The following is a 5,684-nucleotide window of genomic DNA, read 5'->3' as shown; positions in this document are numbered from 1 at the left end:
TGTAGGTACTGTATGTATTTTTGGATTGTGTGAGGACATCAGAGCACCCAGAAGAAACCTATGCAAGCACAGGGAAAACATACAAACTTTATCAGATAGGGCCTTGGTGGGAAACAAATAGTGCTTCCCATATTGCTGTTATCTGCTGAATTCAATAAGCAATTTTAAAAACTTAATTCTCATCTATTAATCCAGCCTATGTGACTGCAATAGAAAGTGTACTGGAAACACGGTCGGTGCCAGGTACTAAGGGGTCTATTTAAAAAGATTAGCAAAAAGTAATTTTAAGTATTTGCTGCTTCTCACATGTGAAAAACTACATTATTTATATACTTTGTAATGCCGGCACAGATCTTGCAGTAAAGGTCAATCTGTACGTTGAGAAAAGGAGCCTACAGTTGGATTTATTTGATTTCTTTCACAAATGCGAAAGACAGCACCATATTTCTCTTGCCCACTGCGACTCCCGGAACACTTGGAGAAAGAATTGAAAAACAGTAATTTGCAGGAATCTATGACCTGCAAACTTTCTTTGTTCTAGGGAATAGGATTGCCACCTAGCAACAGCTGGTGGATAGGTAGGCAAGCCTCCTGACTACCGCTGGAGTAGGTAAAGAAAATAATTTCCACTTACCTTCTGAGCTGGGTGGGGCAGCTCCTGTGACGTGTGTATGCACGCGCTCGGTGGACATGAGTGCTGATAGGCGCTTCTGAGCCAGCAAGGACGTGTGTGCACACACGATCACGTGCGTGCAATGACCTGCGCTGAACAGCCCGTCCCCTGCAGATTTTATGGAAGCTTACAGATGGCAATACTGAGGAGAACAATAGGTGGGAGGTGTGTAACCCCTAACATATTGCTAGCATACCAATAAGGACGAGAGACTAAGGGATGCAGAATGAACAGTATTTAATAGTAGTCTTCGTAAACTTAGTCAACCAGGAGTAGAAGAAGAACTGATAAATGGAAGGAACTGTTTAAACCTAAGAAACATCTTAGAACCAGGAAACATAGGTAGATTTCAAGCAGACTTTCGGCAATCGAAGAACAATGGAGTGGAGTCAGTTCTGTTGTTTAGGTGGTTGCGCTTGCTGTTTCTTTGGACCCTTTGGAGTGCCTGAAACCAAAGGGGAGAAGAGCCATTAGCAGTATTGGAGATAAAAGGAGAAACCAACAGACCTAGCAAGGTAAAGGGTGGGTAGGGTGGGTGCTGGTGCTAGGTGGCAATCCTATTGCCTAAAACAAAGAAAGTTTAGAGGTCATAGATTCCTGCAAACTACTCTTTTTTCATTGGGAGGCTTGCCACCTAGCAACAGCTGGTGGGCAGACTACCACATACCTGGTTGTTGCTCTGAGAAACTATCCTCTGGGGATCAGAAGGTCTCCAATAGTGCCTAACAAAGGTACGAGTGGAGGACCAACGAGCAGCCTGCATTATAGATTGCAAAGGCAACCCTTTTGCAGCTGCCGAAGTGACTGCCGCACTGCGGAGGAAATGACCCTTAAACAGTGAAGTGTCTATAACGGAATCACGCATAATAGATACTATCCATCTTCGTATTGTGGAAGGTCTGGCAGTACGAAAGGGTTTATGACAAGTAATAAAGAGTTGGGATATGTTGCCTCTGTGTGAAGCAGTGATAGTGAGATAAAAAGACAAACACTCCACTAAGCAAGAGAGGTATCTGACTCATCTCTAACAAGGTCAAACTCCATTAAGGGATTTTGAAATGAAGTGGTTTTTGTGTGTCCTCTGAGTATAATGTGGAAACCCGCTGCGGTTGGTGTCATCCAAGGGTGTGAAATGTCTATCAAGGAGAGTTCAGCTCAACTTGCTGCGAAAGCCAAAGCTAGGAGGGATGCCAGTTTCCTTGACAAACAGGAAATATTTGAGGTTGAAGACATACTGGCCAAGAAATCCAGAAAGGGTCCGATGCACATCAGGGATACGATTAGGTCTCACTGAGAGAGCAGCTGCTTGCATTCTGAATGGACTACCAGAAGGTCATCCAAATAAATTATGCAGCGAATGTGTTTTTGTCGGAGATGAGTCACTACCACTTTCATAAGCCAGGTGAATGTGTAAGGGGCATTGGACAACCCAAAGACCATCACCGTCCATTGGTAGAGAACATCTTTCTAAAGAAATCTCAGAAGCCTTCTGTGGTTTGGATGGACCTGAATTACATGGAAGGCCTCATTGAGGTCTGTCTTTATGCAATAGTCATTTTGAGTAAGGAGAAAAGGAACCTCTGCCAGACCTTCCATTCTGAATGTATGATGTCTTATGTACCGATTTAGGGATTTGACGTTCAATACGGGTCTGTAAGAACCATCATGCTTCCTTATGGGGAAGAAGTGACTGGTCCAACCTTTCTTGGAGGTGTCTGCCAATTCTATTTTTCCCTGAGATAATGCTAGGGTCGAAACGTCATCCAGCCGATGACTGGCATTTGTAGAGGAGAGAAATGTTTGGCGAGGGAATCTCAAAAGTGGGATGGACAGGCCTTTTTCTATGATGTTTAGCAGCCACTTGTCTGTATTAATCTCCCTCCACAAAACTATTGCATGAGAGAGACCAAGGTGGGAGGGAATTTGTAAACAACTTACCATGCCCTCTGTCTCTTCTAGAGGGGTTGGGGATAGCGGGTGCTGCACCTCTGCCACCTCGAATCCTGTAGTAGCCTCCTTTTTGTCCTTGTAGGGCACATCGCTGGTATCGGGTCAAACCCGCTGGATCATGCAGAACGACACTCCTGGCCGAAGGGGCCGTTTGGAGGACTAGTGGCCTTTAAAGTCCGCAAAGGATTTGCGGGCTTTGTAATTAATTTTAACTTCATCAATTCATTCTGGGCCAAAAAGATCAGAGTCTACAAGGTTAGGTACTTCCACTGGCTTGGGAGCGAAATCAGAAAGACCAGCTCTAGCCAGCCAGCAGGTTCTATGGGTATTCGATATGAAATCGAAAGGCTGTCCTACCATCAGGGTCGCTCTGCTTATAGCTTTAAGTAGAGCCTTCTTAGAAGCTACCAATGAGTCTAAGGATCTGCTAGAGGATCCCTCTTTTTTCGCTTTGTCCAATACGAACAGCAGAGGGCCAGCAGCGTCAGACACTTTAACCTGGATTTTTCTGAGTCATTTGTCAATAGTGTCACTCTGGGTTTTGTCACTAATAAGTGAGGACAGTGCTGGGTCAATTTCGGGGGCAAAAAGAGCAGGAATATCTGGAATCACTGTATGATTGCGAAGAACCATTTCATCCTCCTTTATGAGGGCAGTTCTGAAGGCTAACTGGGCATAATTGTACACCTGGGAGCATTCGCTCAGTGCCCAGTGAGAGGCGTAAACCTTATTAGGGGGTGTTATGCCTGCTAATGCCACTCTGGCCATTTGCAGGTCACTATATTCGCCTCTCTTAGAGGATGCTGAAGTCCTGGTGACTTCTTCTGATTCCAGGTCTACTGAGTGGTGACTGATGTCATCATATTGAGTAGGGGCCAGAGGGCCTGATTCAGAGGCGCTCGCAAAAAATGAGCGCTCGCTCTGAAACAGGGCGGGCGCAGGTTTTTTAGTTGCGGCCTATTTAGTTGCGGCCCACAGCTATTGCGTGGCCATGATGATGGTCGTGATGGTCAAGACCATCGCGACCATCGGGCTTGCGACGAGACCCTTTTGGTAGGGTCTCGTGGCCGCAAGCCCCAAAGAGCTTCTGGCTGAAATAGAGCCGGAAGCTCTCTCACTGACATCACTGGTGATGTCAGTGGGGCCGCCCACAAACGGCAGGCGTTTGCATGGGAACGCCTCCGTTTGTGAAGCCACCCCCCCGGCATGCCTACAAAATGGGGCGAGCTGTCGATCAACATCGACAGCCACCCTTTTTGTAGTGAGTCCCGGAGCGAGCGCTTTTTGCGCTCACTCCAGGGCCGCGCATGCGCAGTGCATACGCCGCGAGTGTGCACTGGGCCATCATCGACCCGCTTGCGAGCGGGTCTGAATCAGGCCCAGAGAACGCTGCTTACTGGGCCCTTTGTGGTAGCGCTTGGTGCCAGGTATTGGCTAGAGATAAATGCCGGCCATGTGCAGGAGATGGTGGTTTATTACGCACCATAGAGGTATTCCAGCTACGGGCAATACCTGGGAAAGCAACGTTTTGTCCTGAACAGGCGTCTCTTGTATTACTCACATTTTTCTTTTTTAGGGTACTTTTCCTCACAACCTTGTGTGAGAAAGGTGAAATGGAGGGGGAGTGAACCTCTAGAGGCATAGGGCCTCATTCAGAGGCGGTCGGAGGATGCAAGCGGTCGCTCAGAAACTGGGCGGCCGCTTGCATCCTGACCGCCCGCCTCTGTTGCAGTCGTTAGGCTGTGGGTTAACACCCACAGCTCTATCGACCGCTCCGGTGATGGTCACAGACCATCGCGACCATCGGGGCTTACGATGAGACCCTAGGGTAGGGTCTCCCTTGTCGTAAGCCCCGGAGAGCTTCTGGCTCTGTGGGAATGCCTCCGTTTGGGCTGCCACCCCCCGGCCCGCCTTCCAAACGGGGCGAGCTGTCAATCAACATCGACAGCTCGCCCCCTTTGGATCGAGATCCGCTACGACCGGCGCTGTCGGTCGTAGCGGGTCTCATGCATGCGCACGACGGCACCGGCGCTGTCGTGCGCATGCTCTGTGGGGGGCCATCGACCCGGTCCGAGCGCATCGGCGCTAACGACCGGGTCTGAATGACCCCCCTATTGTCTGCCTCAGAGCTGTCCCTGCTGTCTTCTGACCTGACAGGGTTCAGCAATCTTTTCCTTTTAAATATAAATTCCTCAGGTGAGAAAGAGTCAGTGGAGAATTTTCTTTTGTATTTCTTATTAATATGGCTGACAGATGGGGACACAGGCAAAGTATCTGTAGCAGACACGGAGACTGCGTTCTCCATCTTCAGCCACTGAAGTAAAATCTGCAGGGGGCGGGCTGTACAGCACAGGTCTTCGCACCAACGTGACCAGCGTGTGCGCGCTTCCTTGGTGGATCAGAAGCGCCTATCAGCGCTCATGTCTGCGCGTGTACCCATGCACGCAGCTGTACATGTGACATGCGTGCGCGCACTGAGTGCACGTATACTCACGTCACAGGAGCTGCGCCCGCCCGCTCCCCCAGCTGTGGAAAAGGTAAGTGAAAATTCTTTTCACTTTACCTTCTCCAGCGGCATTCGGAGGCTTGCCAACCTACCCACCAGCTATTGCTAGGTGGCAAGCCTCCCGACGAACAAACTATTGATTCTTCTTTAAATTGCGGAAGTGCCTGAACCCCATTGTATTCGAGGGGTCACCACTTCTACACAGCACAAAACAGCTGAAATCTAATGCTGGGCATACACTGACAGATAAAATGTATGTCAGACCAACTGACATGTTATCTGGCAGCCTAACACCCAGCAGATATCATCGGCATACACTGGAAGATATGTCACAGTGTATGGCCACACAATATCTGGCTTCCTTCCCTTGAGAGGAAACATTTCCCCATCCCTCCCCTGTGAAGGAACAAGGAAATGTCCGTCGTCGGCCACGGCACTGCATACACTGCCAGATGCAGCCACCTTGAAACTTCAGAATATTGCATTGGACGGACATGGTGAACGATTCAGCATGACCGATCGATATTTCCGGATCGGTCGCACACATACATTGTA

The 5,684-nt window shown here is 48.8% G+C and overlaps 1 pseudogene; it reads right to left on the bottom strand.

Annotated features, from left to right (window-relative positions):
* Positions 1-2,628: 2,628 nt before the first annotated feature.
* Positions 2,629-4,928, bottom strand: LOC148517613 (uncharacterized; annotated as a pseudogene).
* Positions 4,929-5,684: the final 756 nt, after the last annotated feature.

This window comes from Taudactylus pleione, unplaced genomic scaffold (assembly GCF_031769625.1).
Source record: "Taudactylus pleione unplaced genomic scaffold, aTauple2 ptg000214l, whole genome shotgun sequence".
NCBI lineage: Eukaryota > Metazoa > Chordata > Amphibia > Anura > Myobatrachidae > Taudactylus > Taudactylus pleione.
The sequence above is the reverse complement of the archived record's forward strand: the minus strand, read 5'-3'. Positions and strand labels throughout refer to the sequence as shown.